Below are 21,814 nucleotides of genomic sequence, written 5' to 3'. Positions count from 1 at the left end.
CAGAGAGACATGTTGCCTTGGTCCCGCAGACTCCCTCTTCTCAGAGGTCCACGTCTCAACTTCGAACAGACCCAATTCAGGGTCTGCAGCCTTAAAGGCCGCATTTTAAGGCCAATTACGTCACAGCGATGCGACGAAGGCTGTCCCAATTCAAAGGCTGCTCAAAATGCGGCCCTCAAATGCGTCCTTCATTTCCCTGAATTTTAAGGATGTGGCGGTGTAGACTTCATGGCCCAACATATCCCAGAATGCATAGCGCGGCGGTGGGTGTGGATAATTTTGCCGAAAAAAAAAAAACGGCGGAAGAGGGGCGCCCGAAGAGTAAACTTTTAAAAGTAAGTACTGAATATTATGTCACTTATTTATGTGCAAATGTTTAATAACAAAGAACATTAAAACATTACTGTTGGCCACATGTCGGCAAAGTTATGTGACATTAGTGGCGTTTGTACTAACTTGTTTTTAAGGCCTTTACTTTAAAATATACACCGTTCAATAGTTGACCTTAATCTCACAGAGAATGTGATGATTTCATGGATATTTAAAGTCAGCACTGAGACAAATTTAGTAATGCCAACATATTAAAAGAACAATATTTGTCTCCTATATATAATACATTTATATATACAGTGTCAAAGAAACTTGTCTTTGAGTGAAGATTTAAGGTGACAGGAAATATAAATAAATGCAGCTTGAATCTTTACTGAAGCTCAGTATTTGAAACAGAGTCATTCACTGTTGTAATAACTAATAATGATTGAAATAATAACTTTAATATTGGCCATATTATATTTACATTACCAAAGTGAGATGACTTTAGTCTCATGAACAACATTAGCTAATTGTTATTTACTAACTAATCTTAAATGATTGTTCAATACAGAAATGAAGCCCAACAATCATGATTTACAGTCCCGTGGTCTCAGCCTCAGATACTCAACTAATCAAAGCTCATGTAGAAACAAACAAACAAATGAACAAAAGATTTTCTCCTTCATTTCTGTCAAACAAAGCTGTATGAAACATCTCCAGCTGTTAGCAGCGCGACGGAGGCTAGACCGTCCCATTTCACAAGCCTCGCACTTCCGGCCTTAGCGGTCTTTGAGTACGCGGCCCTTGTGGACCGTTAAGGCTGCGTACTGTAAGGCTGCAGACCCTAAATTGGGATACAGCCTATGTCTCCTGTGAGTAGCACTGCCACCCTTTCAAACCCTAGTCTGCCAGCATAAAGACTCTAAATTCTTTCCGTGTCAGTAGCAGGGGTTAAGACTGTGAACTCTTTTATCTGAGGCAAATTCAAGATGGGTTAGCAGTGGAGTTTCAGAGCTGTCTAATGAACTTTCTAGTTTAGTTACTATTAAACCATGTAGTGAATCTGAGGCAGCAAGCACTAAGTCAGTGTGTCATTTTTCTACAGCTGTGTTGGACTTTGTAAAGACTTATTCGGCACCTCAGCATGTTCCTGTCCCAAGGGCGACTGCGGTCCAGCCTTCTTCTACACCTGTTCTAGTTCCCTGGGTAAAGGTGGCTAGGGCCCGGTCATTCCCTGTTTCTGCTCCAAGGGTAGCAGTGAACTATGTTTTAGATGGTTATGCTCTTGTTTTTGGACTTTAGGCTCCTATTCATTTTGTTTTCTTGTTGGTCCGTCTTATACCACCCAATTCCCTGGTGGGAATGTAAGTGGCTGTGGTTCATTTTCCTCATTGTGCACAAAAGTGAGAGGTCTAGAGTTCAGGGTAGCTTTGACTTCTGTTAGTACAGTGCACATTTCTTCAAAGCTGAGTGAAGCTCTTCCTAGTACGTTCTTGAGACAGGTTTTCACCAACTGGACAAGATGATCCCAATATTCACCCCACCAGGCTGTTTGTTCTGCAATGACCTTCCAGGTGATGCCCCTTTTTGAGAAAAACTTCAATAACTGCAGGACTTTAATGGTCTTTTATAGTCCTTTTAAGTCTTGGTCTGCTCTCTTAAATTTTCTAGCATTGTCAAAATAGATAACGCCTCTCAGAGCAACAAATCTCTTCAATGCTACCAAAAATGTCTCAGTTGACTGATTCCAGACCAGCTCTAAATGGACTGCTTGGGTTGCAGGATGGGTAAATAGGGCAATGTTAGATTTTTTCACAGAACCATATGCTTTTACATAAAGCGGCCCCATCCAATATCTAATATCTCTCTCTTATTTGTACGAGAGAGTCGCTCACTCCTGAGTGCATCGTGACAGTCCTGTACAAGCATTTGTGAGAATCTGTGTTTGTTTGGCAGAATCCAAGGATATTGCCTTCTGAACAGCGGCAGAGTGAGGAAGGTAACTGCTTCTCTACCCTAATAAGCTTAACACCTTCTATGCATGCTTTGATAAACATCTATCTCAAGAGCTTTTGCTGGAAGAGGACAGCTGCTGCCCTCTTCAGATTTCTCAGGCAATCGTGTGTAAATACGTCAGGAAAATAAACACTCGGAAAGCTCCTGGACCAGGCTGCTGTCCCAAAATGTTTTAAGAGGATCATCATCATCCCTGTCCCAAAGAAAACTAATGTGAGCTGCCTAAATGACTATCGAACAGTAGCACTCACCTCCATTGCTATGAAGTGCTCTGAGCACTCCAGTTTGCCTACAGGCCTAACAGATCTACAGACGACGCAATAGCAAGTGGACTTCACATTGCCCTCTCCCACCTGGACCAGAAAAACACATATGTGCATATGTTGTTCATTAACTATAGCTCCGCCTTCAACACCATCATACCATCCAGACTCGTCCTGTCTGGATGATATGATCAGTGACCTGAACATCAGCTCCTCCCTGTGCAGCTGGATCCCGGACTTCCTGGCAGACAGACCTCAGGTGGTTCAGATCAGCAGCAACACCTTATCCACACTCTCACTCAGCACAGGTGCCCCCGAGGGATGAGTGCTCAGCCCCCTGCTGTACACCCTGTTCACCCACGACTGTACAGAAACACACAGCTCCAACACCATCATATGTTGCAGATGACACCACGATCATCGGCTGCATTTCTGATGGAGATGAGACGGCATACAGGGCAGAAGTGAGAGCCCTGACATCATGGTGCCGCGACAACAACCTGCTGTTTAACGTCAGCAAAACAAAGGAGCTCATTGTGGATTACAGGAGACTGCAGAGAGGAGGCCACACCCCCATCCACATCGAAGGAGCAGAGGTGGAGAGAGTCAGCTGCTTCAGATTCCTGGGCATCAACATCAGCGAGGATCTGAGCTGGTCACACCATGTTGGTGTGATCACAAAAGCAGCAAGACAGCGGCTCTTCTTCCTGCGGCGCCTGAGAAGATTCGGCATGAACCCCAGAATACTAACAAACTCATACCGATGCACCATTGAGAGTCTTCTGACTGGCTGCATCACCACCTGGTATGGAAGCTGTAACGCTCAGGACCAAAGCTTTGCAGAGGGTGGTGAGATCAGACAGCGCATCACCAGGACTGAACTGCCAGCCATGCACGATTTCCATAGACAGCGCTGCACGAGGAAGACGCAGCGGATCCTCTGTGATCCCAGCCACAGACTTTTCACACACCTGCTGTCCGTCCAGGCAGTTTAGGAGCATCCAGACCCACACTACCAGACACAGGGATAGTTTCTACCCACAAGCCATCCGGCTTTGGAACTGCTGACATTCTGCACACATCATTACACACTCACTATAGCTACTAGACTCTACACACTTTCACTTTAACCACTTTAAATCCTCACTGCACAAGATTTTTGCAAAAAATGTAAATACCAAACAACTGTCTTAAATTCTCTTATTATTTAATGCTTAAGTATTTTGTTATTTTGTTATTATTATTGTTGTTGTTGTTGTTGTTGTTGTTGTTATTTTCTTATTTAATATAACTGCACACTTTTATATGTTCATGTAAAGCTGAGGAGCACGAGCCAAAGAATTTTATTGCGGGTAAATGTGGCTACGCTGTTTATCTGTATATGACAATAAAACTTGAAACTATTGTAGAATGACTGCTCTAATTCATAGGTTATGGATTTCATGGCACTTTATGTATCTTCTACCTATATATCTCTAGTTTCTGTGAACCATACGGGCTGTCTTCTACTTACCTAGCACTGTGAGACTGATGGTACTCCAGTGGTACCGTGGCCCAGTCTTGACTTTGCAGCTGTACTCTCCTGAGTCTGTCAGTGACAAGTCACTGATGAGCAGAGATGCGTCGCCTTTTAAGTACTCTCCAGCAAAAGCTACACGACTGCGTTCTCCTTCATTGGGGTCAAAAACTCTTCCAGAAAAGTAGGTAATCACCTGGTAGGAGGAAGTGAAACAGGTGGGTAGTAATGGTAGTGGTTTTGTAACATGTCATGCGAGATAATGCATATATAGAGGAACAACAATGTCCAGTTTATCTACAACAATGAGCAAATATATCGGAGAGAGTCAAACTATATGTGCTTAAGAATTTTAATATGTATGTTTTAATTATTTGAAAAAATAATTATTTAAAAATGGACGGATGCTGATAAAACATTGCTTTGTTGAGCCTTTGCATACTACCAATGTCAAGGACCCAATGTTGCCATTTCTTTGCTTGTTTGTTTGATTGCCTGGAGTAGGGTTATATAAAAACTACCATACTGAATTTCATGAAATGTAGTGGACAGGTAGACCATGTGGAGAGGAAGAAATCCTTTTAAATGTTGGTGAGGATGAGGAAGGTTCTGGAAAAATATCAGGTTTTAATGTGTTTGATTGCAGAATTTGCATCATAGAACAGTGAGCTGTTGGCTATGAACAGATCTTTGAAATGCTCTTTATTTTCTGTCTGTGCATTTAACAAGGCGATGCAAAATACATTAATTGCAACAGCTATGGATAAATGCTGTTTTCCATTTGCAAAAGGTGTGCACTCTTTTGTAGTTTTTTTATGTACTACAAAATCGCTAAAATAGTTTTATATAGGAAAACTACTATAACTACAACTTAACTCATACAAGCTTTGTGTGAAACTTTTCACGATGCCTAGAAAACCTGTGCAACTGAAAAAATTAAAAGTAACTTAAATATTAAAATAATAATTAAAAAAAATATTAATAAAAATAATATTTTACTAAAATAATAGTTTAAAAATGACTATGAGACTATGGAAGAGAACAGGTAACAGTGGGTTTGTTGTTGTCTATCCAAAATGGGCAGTGAACCTCATGCATTGAGAGACACATACCACTCTCTGCCTGTTGGTTGGCTTGAGGAGCAGCCACTCAATGTCCAGAGTGGGATGATCACCAACCCAGAAGTGATGGTGGCAGGGCAGCGTGGCATTGTCTCCAACAACCCTCTTCATCACTGTCTGGGCACATGTCATTAGCACACCCAGCAGAACTGTAGAGATACAGGCTTCTTCAAGATCATTGTTCACTGCATCAGATATCAACATAAATATAATAAATAATAAACATTCATGAATCCTAGACAGAAATGTGATTTGAAGATATAGACATTTAAAAGTGTAACAATTTAGCCAGCTTGCATACTTTTTGTTCTTAGTCCTTATTGTAAAATCTGAAAATGAACAGGAGTGTCTATTCAAAGAAAATAAATGCTTTAGCAGTGTAGTTTTTGACTTACATTAGATAGATATTTTAAAACTTATGTCATTAGAAACTGGTCAAATTATAATGATTTGTTCAAAACTTATAATTGGCTAGTCAATACGGAAGAGGATTAGGGCCATGGGGAGAAAAAAAAAAAGAATTCTGAGATTAAAGTCAGAATTCTGACTTTAATCTCAGAATTCTGAGGTGGGCACCTGCAGGCTTCCAGCCAGTGTTACCAACTTAGCGACTTTGTCGCTATATTTAGCGAGTTTTCAGACCCCCTAGCGACTTTTTTTCTAAAGTCGCTAAAAAAGACGTGAAAGCGCATATCGCTTTTACTCTCAACAAGCAGCGGGTGCTGTAACGCAGTCAGTTCTTCTTTTACTCTTTTACTCTTATGCTGTTTTGTGGATCACAAGGTTTAAAACTACTTATAAACACACACACACAAAGTAACTCCACCAGAGTGCCTATTTCGGGTCACTTTTGCCGGTCCAAGCCCGGGTAAAGGAGCAGGGTTGGAATTGTGACATTAAAAAAAACAATAATTGCTAAAAGAAATGTAATTTGTAGTTCTAAATAAACTCTAAATGCATTTAGGACGTTTTTTACTCACTTTATGTCTCTTCCACGATGTTATTTCTCTCTCCAACAACATAGGTTGCAATTATATTAGCATGACCAATTATGCAAATTAAGTGATGACGTCATTTAGCGACTTCTAGCGACTTTTAGGACAACCAATAGCGATTTTCCTTACTGAGGAGTTGGCAACACTGCTTCCAGCTTCAGTGACCGCGATGTGTCCAGTTGTGCAGGTGGAGAACTAATTCACTAAATATGGTGGATATAAGTGATTTTCTGCGTGGCCGAGGGGTCCCCGAAGATGCTATTTCATTAATGGAAGAGCAGAAGGTGAGTAAAAAAAAGAGAGATAGTTTGGTGTCTCTTATTTTTACAGGAAAACAGTTACGGTACAGTTACGGTTAGCTGTTAGCATGCTTGTTAGCTTATAATGTTATATAGGAATGAACGTGTTTGACGATGTTACAGTATACTAGGTGAATTGACGTTTTAACTGTTGTTGACCGCAGGATCATCCCAGATGGGTTCGTTGCATTTTATTTTATTGTTCTACTATTTCATAGTTTTTCAAGGCAGTTAAGCGGAGCTGTGTTACAGATGCTAGCCGCCTGCCAATATCACTGATATATTTGATGTGTACAAGTAAGTTACACTTAGTACAGCGGAGGAGAGAAACTGTAATGAATGTTTATGCGGATATTTCACTCAGAAAAATAGGTGGCGTTCATACACAGCTACCGACACTGCCCCGGTTGTTGTTCTGACGGTGGCCGACTGACGATCCCCTCACAACATGTTAGCTAACACAAACTAATGTTGTGCGTGTAACTGTGTATACGTTAGTGGCACAGTGTCGGAAGAAGTGAGCAAACTGTTAACTGTTTATAATGTCAGAATGACATCATCGTTCTCCTGCACTGTGTAATGTATGTCAGCTCAAGAAGGAAATCATATCTTATACTCTGAGCTGCCCAGTGCACTTAACGCCTACGTGTGGAAATGGTAGGCTACACTACAGTTCACTACCGGTAAAAAATAAACTTAATACAGTATTTGATTTTTTTTAATAGAACAATAAAATAAAAAGTGCTGGCTGAGGAGCGCTGCCGCATTGAACTTTGACCTCGGAGTGACGTGACGTTTGTTCGCACAACCAATAGAAGTGCAGAAAGTCGCAAATCAGGCATATTGTTCGCATAAACACAAAAATATTGTGCCATGTTGTGCCAAAGAGTGATTTACAATGTTACTTTGTGTTCTATGTGTAATACCTTTGCTTAAATGACTAAATGGACTGTGTATTTATGACTCTGCGTAACATTCATATGTACAGATAAAAATGTACAGAGATATGTACACAAGCGTGTACACAAAAGTCTACTGCTGATCGAGCTGCTCAGTGCTCGTACAGTCTCATGCAGAGGGCGTGGAGGTGTTGTCCATGGTGGATGTTAGCTAAGACAACATCCTCTCCTCCCCAGTCTGCTCAGTGGACTTTAGCGGACCGCTAAAGCTGGCCCTCCCGACCAGTTTGTTAAGTTTCCCCCTGTCCCTCTCTGCCATTCCACCACTCCAGCAGACCACAACAAAAAAAACAGCAGACGCCACCACAGTGTCGTAGAACATCCTTAGAAGATGTACTACCTACATCATAACCAATCAAGTCCTGCCTTTTTTTAAATACAGAAGAGGATTTACTATTTACTGAAAGGCTATGCCTTAGTTTGCTTCTTTCATCATTGTGTTTCGCCCTGCATAAAATAGATAGCTTTTCTGATAACTACAGTCAATACTCTTCTACTGGCATTAGCGGTGACCTAAGAGGCTTAACCGTAATATTGCTTTGCAGTTTAAATGTTGCAGAAATTGACTGTCTTTTCTTTCTTCTTGTGTGCAGATTGACTGTGACGTCATAGCACTGATGGATGACGCAACTTTGGCGAACTACATTCCCTCGTACGGAGACCAAATTGCCCTCTTCAATTTCTGCAAAAGCAAGCAACCACTGTCAAAAAGAAAACTAGGACTTCTGCAAAAAGTTCACCTCTCAAAGTGAGAGAAACAGTGGCTGACATGTCAGATTTGGATGACTTAATAAGACTGTATTTCAGACTTTCTTTCAGTAACAAAGAAATACTTTCAATTTTAGCACATAGTCATCAGACAATTATAAGTGTTCGAACTCTAAAGAGAATTTGTAAAAGACTTGGGCTTTTTAGAAGGAAGAATCAATCAAACTTGGAGGAAGTGCTAGCCTTTGTCCAACAAGAGATCATGACAAATGGACAGATGCAAGGTTATCGTTGGCTTCATCTTCGTGCAATTCAGCATGGATTTGTGGTGTCACAAGATACTGTAAGATGCATAATCAAATTGGTTGACCCTCAAGGTGTGGAACTGAGACGAGCTCGACGGTTGAGAAGACGTCAGTACAGCTGCAGAGGGCCAAATGCTCTCTGGCACATGGATGGCTATGACAAGTTGAAACCATGTGGTATTGCTATCAGTGGCTGCATAGATGGTTTTAGCCGCTATGTTTTATGGATGGAGGCTTATACCACAAACAATGACCCTAAATTGATTGCAAGTTATTTTCTGAAAACAGTTTCATGCATCAATGGATGTCCAGAGAGATTACGTGCTGACCGAGGTACAGAAAATGGTTGTGTCGAACAAATGCCGATGTTTTTACGGAGAAACCACACAGACAGTTTTGCAGGTGAGAAAAGTTTCCTTTATGGAAGAAGTACGGCCAACCAACGTATAGAAGGATGGTGGGCTACCCTACGCAAACAGAGTGCACAATTTTGGATGAACTTATTTCAAACTTTTCAGGATGATGGCCACTTCACAGAGGATTTTTTGGACAAAAGTCTTATCCAATTATGCTTTCTCAATCTTATTCAGGTAAAAGCATGTGCTCATGCTATGTAATGTCTTAGCTGCATAAATAGAAAATATAAATATGGTTAGAACATTTTTTTTTTTCTTTAAATTAAATATGAATTTTATTTCCATTTTAATATGTCTTGATGCATACTCAATCAGCCAGGTAAGGAATGATTTTTGACAAAACATTTCTCACATGAAAACGCTACATCCAGATGAACAGAATCAACTTTTTGGGATTCCATTTTAATACTTTGATGGAATTGTACTAATGTTATCAGTGGAAGTAACTGCACCTTTCTCAGCACAGGTGCATGGAGCATTATATTTTTTTTTATTGCCACATGGTTTTAATTACTATGGAGTCTGTTACCTAGTTGTCTTTTGGGCACGGTTTCAGAAAGCAATCTTATCATTTGGTTAATTCTCTATTGAAAATATATTGTAGAATCATAGCACACTGAGTATAAAGTGTTGGGCTATCTATTCAACAGTAGAATCATGTAGCACCATTCTGTGTCCATGTGCTGTTTAGTGACAGTGCTATTTTGTTGTTGCTGCTTGGTTTTACATTAATTAGAGGTCACTTTCTATGTCTGTTGATTAATGAGTTAATAAGCCTGAACTTTGGCTAAATCTACTGGTACATGGTCTGTTTCATATACTTATATTGTGCTGTTTTTCATGTAGGATGAACTTGATGAAGTTGTGAACACATGGAACTCGCACAAAATCCGGCCAAGTGGTAGTGCAGCATCGGGTCGACCAGTAGTAATGTACTCATTTCCAGAGCTGCACAGTGCTGAGGATAGACTGAAACCTATTTCTATGGAGGATATCACTTTGTGTATGGAAAAGTGTAGCCCAAAAGGTCAATACCCCTGTGATGAAACAGTCTTTGAACTGTGTTGTCTGCTTATGGTAGAAAATGAATGGGATGCCCCAGGAGATCCACTTGGTGCTGCGGATCTGTATATTAGGTTAAGAGAAGAAATACTGCAAAGTATTTAAGAAACTTCAGTGTGTAAATGTACAAATAAATATAAAATATTTCTCTTTATCTTGATAACGTGATTTGATAGTAGGTGCCATGTCTTACAGGTACCTTTTATGCAGGTATTTCTGCACTGCATTAAATGAAAGACATCTTTTAGGTGTGACCGAACATGCCATTTTTCAGGTCATTCTGTGAGAATATTTCTGTTTATTACTACTGTAATGTAAATTCAGAGTGCTGATAGGAGGTCAGCACCAACTAGTATCATTTTATGTTGATCATAGTAATAAATACAGTTTGGTTGGTATCTTTTTCCCCCCAAGTTTGATTGTTTTTCTACATTCACACTACCATTAAACAGAAATGTTTATATATTGCTTGAAAAAGCTGAATATTGTGATATTATCAATCAGTTATGAAACACATGTCAATCCTTAAAAGGCCATACATTAAACTGCATTTACAAATGTTATATTTTTGATTGAATCATAAGTGGTGTAAACCTGCCTACCAGTAAATTGCAATATAAATTTCTGTGTTTTGTTGCCAGACATGTGCATAGTATATAAAATATAAACTGACCAGCTCTCTGTTCATTGTTTTCTGTATCAACCTTTACTCTTAATATTCATGGCTGGAAACCAAGGCACCAGCATGTGATATGCTAGGTGCCCAGGTTATCTGTGGTATGTTTCAGCAAACCATAGTAGCATTAACATTTCTAGGTCTTGACAACAGAACGTTTCTATAAACGTATCATTGTTAATATTTCAAGTCGTTATGCCTTTTGGGGAGCTTTTAGTGCAATTATATTAAAGCAAAGCTATTATAATCATTTACACATATGAAGATCCATCACCTAATTATTATTGTATTTCACTTCTGTTAGTTGTAAGATATTTTAGCTGGTTTTCATGTAAAATGACCATGAGTCATTGCTATACTGATGCAGTGTAAGCTGTCGTATACAAGGCTCCTTTATGATATGAATCCTAAAATTATAAGAAACATACCAAAAATATTTTGACTTTTATTTGTAGTATCCCAGCAACAATGCAACAAAACAGTTCCTGCAAGTGGAACCAAGTTATTGTCCCATTAAGTGCAACATGTTTTACATTTATATTTGTGTATCTTTATGAAATGTTTGAAATTAAAAATAAATGGTATTCTTCCATGTTACTGAGCTCATGTGTGGCAGTCTCTTGAATTCTGGCATGTTCAAATAGATAAGGAGCTTGATGAACATATTCAAAACAACAATACAAATGTACTGTGTACAGTAACATTTTATTGGAAAAAGTTTACAAGAAACCTGTTCTTGCCAATGCCAATAACATGGCTAAAACTCATAACCGTATAAGCTGCCCTGTAACAAGAATGACTCAACTTTTAAAACAAACTTATAGATCTTATACAGTCTTGTTATGCATCAGTATACATCAGTGACTTACTGTAAAGATCATGAACACTGGCTATTGTGGTATCACATATTCCTTCAGTGTCATCTATGGTATAGAAATAAAAACAAGTGTCAATGGTTGAGAACATACATGCATACAAATAAAAATGCATAATTTCTGGCAGTAACAAGACATTTTTTCAGGTGTTAAGATTAATACTATATCTGAGAACATGACAATTTGGCATTACAAAAGTTTTAGCCCTGACCTAATAAGAAAATACCATCTGAATGAATTAGTCTTACTACTAATTACTTACAAAAGTATTTGACTGTGCTGAACTCTCACACCACACATGGTGCATTAAAGAAAGTTTAAGAGCAGTTTAATTATAGTTTATAGATCTTTAGTATTCTTTCTTCATGCTTTTGCTGAAGGTTTCTGTCTTACAGCTGGAAAGCTTGGATTTGGTGAAGACAGCTCGGATATGGTAGTAAACAGTGTACCCGTTCGTTTTGTTTTGTGACTGTATCATGTAAAACTCAAAAAGATAAAAGAAACTGAAATATTAGCCAAAACTGGACTTCTAACAGAGATGAGAAACTTCTCTCTAATTAAAAAAAGTATATTGTATAAGTTCAAAATACATAAAAATACATATTCCTAACATCTCTTTACAGTTATGCTCTAGTGTGCATGTGCAGTTCAAATGTAGCGCAGTGCTGTGAGAGTCTAAACAATGTCCATCACCCAGACATTACTTTCAAGAACTGCATTAAATTCAGAACGAAAATCTGGGAAGTTTTCATAGCTTTTAGCTAGCTGCAGAACATTCCCACACGTGGGTCCGACTGGTCTTCTTGTACACTCTGTCATATCTTGAAATTCCACATAAATACTAGGGGTGCAACGATACTTGTATCGCTATTGAACCGTTCGATACAGTGCTTTCGGTTCGGTACGCATGTGTATCGAACAATACAAAATTTTTAATTTATTTTATCAACTTTTCTTCTGACGATGCTGTCTGTGTTGAGAGCTCAGTGGATCTGCGTTCGACTACTCCGACTAGGCTGCACTGTCGAGCGCAGATCCACTGAGCGCAGCGCAAGCTAGCACAGAAGCTAAGCTCGTTGCAACAAAGCAAATTGAACCTCCCCCACCCTCATTCAGATATGGCCTTTGGAACTATTTTGGTCTTCATGTGAAGTATGACCCTGAAGGTAAGCGCGTCATGGACAAAAGTAAAACAGTATGTCGGATGTGCCACGCAATGCTCAATTACATGGGTGGGAACTACTGCGTTAGCGCAGTTTGCTCGTTAACGTGTTGACGCTGTCCAGCCCCACGCACGGGGCGATCCGCGGTAGCTCGTTAACGGAGATTTGCCGTGTTGTGGCGTTAACGTCATTTTAACGAGATTAATGCTGACAGCACTAGTGGGAACACAATGAATATGACTGCACATTTACTCCAACGTCATCCTAGTGCAAAGACAAGTGGAAACAGACAAAAACAACAAGCACGCATGCTACAGACTTTACCCGAGTCATTTAGACAGCCGTTAGCACATGATTCTCCTTATGGGGACCTGATATGTTTAATATGCTGCTGAGAGTATACCCCAGAAGAAGCGTATAGTATAGCTTTTATTTTGGAAAGAGCCATTTCTCTGTAATAAACTCTCTTTTCCAAAGATGAGGGATTTCTCCATGAGATATTTATTTTTTTTATTACTTTGTCGTTTCAGCAACATTAAATTTAAAAACTGTACTTTTGAGTTAAAATATATATTTATAATTTTAATAAATGACAAATTAAAAAAGCATGAACATTTTTTTGTATCGAAAAAATATCGAACCGTGACACCAAAGTATCGAACCGAACCGAACCGTGAATTTTGTGTATCGTTGCACCCCTAATAAATACTGTTTGTTACTATAAGTTCAGAACCGGTGCAGAAACGCATAAATTTCTGAAGTTTAATGTTATCCAGCTCTCTGATGAATCTTTTGAGATGATTTTTCACTTCTTTTTGTTGTGGAGTCAAATCCACAGCAAATTTCAGCAGCTGGCACACTTTTTTTGAAGTTGGTTGCAGTTCAGAGAATAACTTGGTCAGTCCCTCTGGACTGAGGGAGATATGGGGGTAGATGATCTCCCTCCAGCACTCAATAACAAACATTGGTTTTTGGACAAGCTCTTTGTGTGCTATTTCATCAAGGATTGTAGGAAGAGTCTCAGCAGTGATTCTTTTTCTACAGCCATAGCTGTCAAGAACTTCCACAAGATCATCCAAGTCAACTGCAGTGAAATTTTTTACTGCTTCCCTCAAAACATCACATTCTTGGCTGCTGACAAACTGTAGAAAGTGTGCTTTAAGATCACTGTAAACACCACTGAAAAGCACTTGTTCCAGAAAAGGGATTGCAAGTTTATTTGGAAAATACTGACATTCTTGGTAACCTTTCAAGAGTATTCGCCCAACTGCCTTCCATTTTTCAGCAGGAAAATCATGGCAAATGAATGGCACTTTAACTGTTGCACCTAGGGTGCATCGCTCATAAAATTCATGCCAGAAGCATGTGAGTACATCTCTTAGTATTCCTGATCCAGTGCCTGGTTCTTCTGTGTTGTCTGGAAGTATGCGCTTCACATTCAGTGTTTTTCTCAAAATCTCTGCATCAGAGAAAGCAGTAATTATGTCACGTAAAGTGTCAGTATGACGTATGGCGATTGTTAATACGTTCTCTGAATTAGGTGGACTGAGGGGTACAAGAAAACCCTCATAGACTAATGTGTCGTCTGTATCTTCTTCAGCATCAAAAATTGGACCAAAAGTAATTTCTGGATCATCTGTAATTTCTGAACCAGCGATGACTTCATCAAAATTACCCCTGACTTCCCCCACTTGCAATGGATTAATATCACTGCCACTGCTTTCTGAGACAAACACCACTTCAGATGTCTCGCTGGCATCTTCTTCAGGATCTTTTGGTTTTGTTGCAACGTAACATTGTCAGTCTCGCTGCCTCATACATATTGCCAATAGACTGGCAGGTATTATCAGTAAGGTGGTTCTGTTTAAAGTCCCAAACCTCAAACTCAAAATCTGTTTCACATCCCTTAGGAGATATGCCATCAGGAAAAAAAAGTTTCTTTCCTTCCTGAAGAATATCTTTTAATCCAGCATCAGTGGCCATTTGAATTTTTCTAGTGCCACCTCCCTGCTTCGCTCTCACCTGTTTGGCTATTTTTCCATCACTATGTATCCATCCTATCTCAACATTTCGTGTTGCTTTTTGCTTCTTTGTCTGTCTTATTCCTGCATCTGTATGTGAAGTGTTCTCCTTTGGACTTTCTTTTCTGGTTTTCATTTTCTCACGAAGTTTGTGCAGAAGTCCTAGTTTTCTTTTTGACAGTGGTTGCTTGCTTTTGCAGAAATTGAAGAGGGCAATTTGGTCTCCGTACGAGGGAATGTAGTTCGCCAAAGTTGCGTCATCCATCAGTGCTATGACGTCACAGTCAATCTGCACACAAGAAGAAAGAAAAGACAGTCAATTTCTGCAACATTTAAACTGCAAAGCAATATTACGGTTAAGCCTCTTAGGTCACCGCTAATGCCAGTAGAAGAGTATTGACTGTAGTTATCAGAAAAGCTATCTATTTTATGCAGGGCGAAACACAATGATGAAAGAAGCAAACTAAGGCATAGCCTTTCAGTAAATAGTAAATCCTCTTCTGTATTTAAAAAAAGGCAGGACTTGATTGGTTATGATGTAGGTAGTACATCTTCTAAGGATGTTCTACGACACTGTGGTGGCGTCTGCTGTTTTTTTTGTTGTGGTCTGCTGGAGTGGTGGAATGGCAGAGAGGGACAGGGGGAAACTTAACAAACTGGTCGGGAGGGCCAGCTTTAGCGGTCCGCTAAAGTCCACTGAGCAGACTGGGGAGGAGAGGATGTTGTCTTAGCTAACATCCACCATGGACAACACCTCCACGCCCTCTGCATGAGACTGTACGAGCACTGAGCAGCTCGATCAGCAGTAGACTTTTGTGTACACGCTTGTGTACATATCTCTGTACATTTTTATCTGTACATATGAATGTTACTTATGTATGTAGGACTATAACGCAGAGTCATAAATACACAGTCCATTTAGTCATTTAAGCAAAGGTATTACACATAGAACACAAAGTAACATTGTAAATCACTCTTTGGCACAACATGGCACAATATTTTTGTGTTTATGCGAACAATATGCCTGATTTGCGACTTTCTGCACTTCTATTGGTTGTGTGAACAAACGTCACGTCACTCCGAGGTCAAAGTTCAATGCGGCAGCGCTCCTCAGCCAGCACTTTTTATTTTATTGTTCTATTAAAAAAAATCAAATACTGTATTAAGTTTATTTTTTACCGGTAGTGAACTGTAGTGTAGCCTACCATTTCCACACGTAGGCGTTAAGTGCACTGGGCAGCTCAGAGTATAAGATATGATTTCCTTCTTGAGCTGACATACATTACACAGTGCAGGAGAACGATGATGTCATTCTGACATTATAAACAGTTAACAGTTTGCTCACTTCTTCCGACACTGTACCACTAACGTATACACAGTTACACGCACAACATTAGTTTGTGTTAGCTAACATGTTGTGAGGGGATCGTCAGTCGGCCACCGTCAGAACAACAACCGGGGAAGTGTCGGTGGCTGTGTATGAACGCCACCTATTTTTCTGAGTGAAATATCCGCATAAACATTCATTACAGTTTCTCTCCTCCGCTGTACTAAGTGTAACTTACTTGTACACATCAAATATATCAGTGATATTGGCAGGCGGCTAGCATCTGTAACACAGCTCCGCTTAACTGCCTTGAAAAACTATGAAATAGTAGAACAATAAAATAAAATGCAACAAACCCATCTGGGATGATCCTGCGATCAACAACAGTTAAAACGTCAATTCACCTAGTATACTGTAACATCGTCAAACACGTTCATTCCTATATAACATTATAAGCTAACAAGCATGCTAACAGCTAACCGTAACTGTACCGTAACTGTTTTCCTGTAAAAATAAGAGACACCAAACTATCTCTCTTTTTTTTACTCACCTTCTGCTCTTCCATTAATGAAATAGCATCTTCGGGGACCCCTCGGCCACGCAGAAAATCACTTATATCCACCATATTTAGTGAATTAGTTCTCCACCTGCACAACTGGACACATCGCTGTCACTGAAGCTGGAAGCCTGCAGGTGCCCACCTCAAAATTCTGAGATTAAAGTCAGAATTCTGAGATTAAAGTCAGAATTCTGAGAAAAAAGTCAGAATTCTGAGATTAAAGTCAGAATTCAGACTTTTTTCTCAGAATTCTTTTGTTTTTTTTTTTCCATGGCCCTAATCCTCTTCCGTAAGTCAAAGCCTTGGTTTTAATGTGAGATTTTAAGTGAGATCTGAATAACTATTCAGGCAGGTTCATTAACTCCACAAACATGGCCTCTATCAGCAGAGATGGGCAGTAACGCGTTACAAGTAACGTGTTACTGTAATCCGATTACTTTTTTGAGTAACGGGTAAAGTAAGGGATTACTATTGCAAAAAAGGTATTTAGATTACTGTTACTTTCCCGTAAGCACGCTGCGTTACTAAAACCGTGATTTTTTTGCGAGTGTCTCATGACAATGACGTAAGCGAGTGCGACGTTCGTGGCAACAGCTGTGTGCAGATCAAAAATGGAAAATATAACGAGTGCGGGACCGTGCAGCGTTTAAAGCGTGGAAGTACTGACCTTACTTTGAGTTTGATTCCGTAAAAAGTGACAAAAACATTAGCGTCCGCTGCTCACTGCGTGGGAAGAAAACTTCTTTTTACAGCGAAGAAACCCCTAAACGTCCGAGCAAGCACCAAATACGCTGCCACTGGAATGTGAAATTCACAGTAGTGATGTGTCGGTCGCGAACGAAACGGCTCTTAGAGCCGACTCTTTGAAGTGAACGATGCGAGTTTGTGGGGGGTTTTTTTGTCTTTCTCCCACCCTCTCTCGCAGTTTTTTCTGCTTCACTCCGCACAGAGAGGGGAGGGGCGGTAGTTACACTCACAGTAGCAAAGGAACAGAGCGGGAGGGAAAGAGAGAGAAAGAGAGCCAGGGACAACAAGAGACAACATTAGAAAGGTATAGTGATCATCCACAACTATTTTCTGTTGAGGATGATTAAGGATTCAGAACGTTTTTTCATGCAGGCCTATATGACAGAGAATGTGTATCTTCTTTTTGTTTTGCATATTTTAATTTATATTTTATTGTGTTGTGGTCAGTAGCGTGTCCAGCGGCCACCCCCCCAACGAGAATGGCCACCCCAGGTGCCACCCCGAAGCTAAAACAATAAAATTCAATCAAATATGAAATGTACAATTATGCTTTCACAGTGAAGCTGAGATATCCGAGTGTAAGTGAATGCAGCATCGGCTTGTGCACTATGAGCATCACTTTAGCAAAGGAAGGAGAGCAAAGCACGAAAGACGGCAGCGCAGAAAACAATTTTTCGGCAAAAGAAAATGAGGAGAGAATAAATGTCCCGGTAAGTAATATCAAGTTTGTTGAGTTTAGTAAACTTCGGTGAAATTAGAATGCCAAGGAAAAAATAACACTTAAAGAATTATTGCAACCATAGAATATTTCAGACAGTAGGCTGCTGGGGGGAGCTAGCATAAGAGTTATGAGTTATAAGATATAATCCAAGTCCTAACATTGCTGTATGGAGCTGCAGATTTGGTTGCAGGTTAATACTGGCAGTGTCACCATGCCAGCTGACTGTATTTCATCATCAGCCAGTGTTATTCTTTATACATCAATATTACTAAAGTTTACCATAAGGCAGCACTTACACTACACTGTGCGGTCTAGCTAATTTCTCTCATTACTTATCCTATCTTCCAGCTCCATGATATGAATAGAGTGTAAATCACCCCATGAAATGGCTGTGCCATGTTCAATGCAGGGATGTGCAGTTCTGGTTCTCAAGGCTCCTGTCCTCCCGGTTTCAGATGTTTCCATACTTCAACACAGCTGATTTAAACAATCATTTACAGACTTGTGCACAGATTATCTTCTTTTTTTAATAGGCAGATAAAGTTTTGCATTGGCATTGGCTAATTTGCCAATTGTATGTTAAAAATGTTCGTATTTTAATATTCAAAAATGTTTTTGCCCAAAAACATATGTGCACTATATGTCAGTAAAAATACTATGCAAATATTGCTGTCCTTGAATGCTGAATAAACACTGACAAAGCACTGATTGTATCTCTTGTACTTTATCAACGCAGTATCTAAAAACTTTGCACTGTAGTGGTTAAAATCTCATTCTAATAAGAGTTAAAACCATATTCGGTTATTAGGTTTATAGGGTTATTGAATTATGGTTAACGGTTGGTAGAATTTTTTTTAACATTATCTGCCAATTACATCTGCTACCCTTCTCCAAATCTGTGCCCCTACCTGGCCCCCCCCACAAAAATTTTCTAGACACGCCACTGGTTGTGGTTTGCAGTGTTTTGTGTAGTTTCACTTTAAATTTGTTCCAAAGGAAAAAGCTGAAAATGTAAATAGTTAAAAGTTGAAATGTAAATAGTTGGTTTTTGTATTATATGATTTATTTATTACATTTTATCAATCAATCAATCAATCAATCTTTATTTATAAAGCACTTTTCATACAAAAAAAAAAGTAGCACAAAGTGCTTTACATGGTTAAAAGCAGCCCACCCCACCCCGCCCTCCAACTCACTCCCCACACTCTCATTAACATAAACGATCATGAATACACACATTCTTTCCCCCCCCCACACACACACGCACACTTAAAGAGTAAAATTGGGCTGGGTACGCATGAGCCAAGTGAGGAAACACTATCACAGGGAGCCGTCTGCACCGGGAGCCGGTCACAGACCGCAGCCTCCAGGCTGGGCACACAGCAGGGGGGAGGCAAAGAAGCCCCCCAGCCAGGCTGAGAGGACCCGCAGAGCCCCAGCAGCCACGGTCAATCACAGCCCTGGTGCAGAGAGCCCCCTCCGAGGAAACACTGGAGATATGACCCAATAAGGATATATACAGGGTAAAAAGATAAAATAAATAAGAACGGGATACAATATAAATATAAATAGAGTAAGAAGATAAAAAATGAATAAGAATAAAATCAATAAATATTAGGTAAAACCTAAATTAATAATATAAATAGAATAACAGGATAGAATAAATAAGCATAAAATAAATAAACGTTAGGTGAAAGCTAAATTAAAAAGGTGGGTCTTGAGCCTGTTCTTAAAAACATGTACGTTCTCTGCGGCCCTGAGCTCCTCCGGCAGGCTGTTCCACAGTCGAGGACCATACCACTGAAAAGCTGCCTCTCCGTGAGTATGTGTCCTGACTTTAGGGACAATCAAAAGGCCAGTACCAGAGGACCTCAGGGTCCACGAGGGTTCATATGGTAAAAGCAAATCTGAGAGATAAGAAGACCCAAGACCATTAAGACGTTTAAAAACCAATAAAAGTACTTTAAAATCGATCCTGAAACACACGGGGAGCCAGTGCAGCGATTCTAAAACCGGTGTAATGTGGGCCCGCCCTCTGGTCTTCGTCAGCACACGAGCTGCAGAGTTTTGTAAAAGTTGTAAGGGTGAAATATTCTTTTTGGGGAGACCAGAGAGCAGGGCATTACAGTAATCAATGCGACTGGTAATAAAAGCATGCATCAACATCTCCGTGTTGGCCCGAGAGAGAATAGGGCGGACTCTGGCTATATTTTTTAGATGATAAAATCCAATTTTGGTTACATGTTTAATATGTGGGATAAAACCAAGCTCAGAGTCGAAAATAACACCCAGGTTTTTCACTTGTAGCGAAGGACATAGTGAAAATGCCTGTAATTTAGACAAGAGTTTCTCTCTCCGAGCCTCAGGACCGATGATTAAAACTTCAGTTTTGTCCTGGTTAAGCTGTAAAAAGTTTTCTGCCATCCAAGATCTTATATCTAAAATAAAGTTAAAAAGGGCATCCATTGGTCTGGTGTCATCAGGAGACACGGAGATGTACAGCTGAGTGTCATCAGCGTAACTGTGGAAATTCACTCCATGCCTCCTGATGACACCGCCAAGAGGGAGCATATACAAATTAAAAAGTACAGGGCCTAAAACCGACCCTTGAGGCACACCACATGTCATTTTCTGGATCTTAGAGGAGCATGTATCCATACACACCATAAAAGTTCTGTCTGAGAGATAGGAAGTGAACCAGTTGTGTACAGCACCAGAGAGGCCAACCATGTGTTTCAGTCTGTTTAAAAGAATAGCATGGTCTACTGTATCAAAGGCTGCGCTTGGATCCAGTAGCACCAGGAATGAGAGCTTTTGGGCGTCCCAGTTACATCTAAGATCATTTAAAACCTTTAGGAGAGCAGTCTCTGTGCTGTGGTTCACCCTAAATCCAGACTGAAATATCTCTAGGATCTGTTTATCATTCAGAAAATCAGTAATCTGAGTAAAAACAAGTTTTTCTAAAATTTTACTTAAAAATGGTAAGTTGGATACAGGTCTGTAGTTATTAAAATCATTACAATCCAAATTGCTCTTCTTCAGAAGGGGCCTCACCACCGCCGTTTTAAAGGCAGCAGGGAAGACACCCAACTGAAGAGAGCAATTCATCATGTATAAAAGCTTGGCTTCAAAAAATCCATAAAGTGTTTTAAAAAGTGGAGAGGGGATTGGATCTAAAAGACATGTGGTGGGTCTCACTGTGGAGAAAACTTTCTTAAGGTTCTCAGCATTAACCAGGACAAAGCTGTCCAGTGTCTCCTCAGGTACAATCGAGCCCTCAGATGTGTTTAAAATCATATCACGAGAAGATAAAATATCACATCTGATGGTGTTGATTTTTCCCCTGAAGTGGTCTGCAAACTGCTCACAGAGTGAGTCTGTAGGGGTTCTTTGGGAGCTGTTAAAATCAGGGTTAAATAAATGATCTATGGTGGAGAAGAGGACCTTGGGATTATTTTTGTTATTACTGATTATTTTGGCGAAGTATGAATTTCTTGAATTCCTTAGTATATTATTGTAAATCTTAAGTTGCTCGCAAAGTATTTGATAGTTGATTTCATTTTTATTTTTCCTCCATCTCCTTTCTGCTGCCCTGCAATTCCTTTTGAGTGTTTTGACTTCTTCGTTTCTCCAGGGTGATACACGTTTTACGTTAATCTTTTTGGTGGTGAGTGGAGCAACGGAGTCAAGGCTTTTCTTCAGTTTGCTGTTAAAATGATTAAAAATAAAATCACAGGGTGCAGGTAAAATCAC

At 39.8% G+C, this 21,814-nt stretch overlaps 1 long non-coding RNA gene and 1 pseudogene across 1 annotated transcript; one reads left to right on the top strand and one right to left on the bottom strand.

The window, feature by feature from the left end:
- LOC134637767 (CXADR-like membrane protein) overlaps positions 1 to 21,814 on the bottom strand; it is a 110,440-nt pseudogene that overhangs the window by 37,433 nt on the left and 51,193 nt on the right.
- LOC134636525 (uncharacterized) lies at positions 6,375 to 11,220 on the top strand. Its single transcript, XR_010573861.1, has 3 exons — positions 6,375 to 6,507; positions 8,075 to 9,084; positions 9,757 to 11,220. It is a non-coding gene; the product is annotated as an uncharacterized LOC134636525 (long non-coding RNA).

Source organism: Pelmatolapia mariae, linkage group LG10_11 (assembly GCF_036321145.2).
Source record: "Pelmatolapia mariae isolate MD_Pm_ZW linkage group LG10_11, Pm_UMD_F_2, whole genome shotgun sequence".
In the NCBI taxonomy this organism is placed as follows: domain Eukaryota; kingdom Metazoa; phylum Chordata; class Actinopteri; order Cichliformes; family Cichlidae; genus Pelmatolapia; species Pelmatolapia mariae.
The sequence above is the reverse complement of the archived record's forward strand: the minus strand, read 5'-3'. Positions and strand labels throughout refer to the sequence as shown.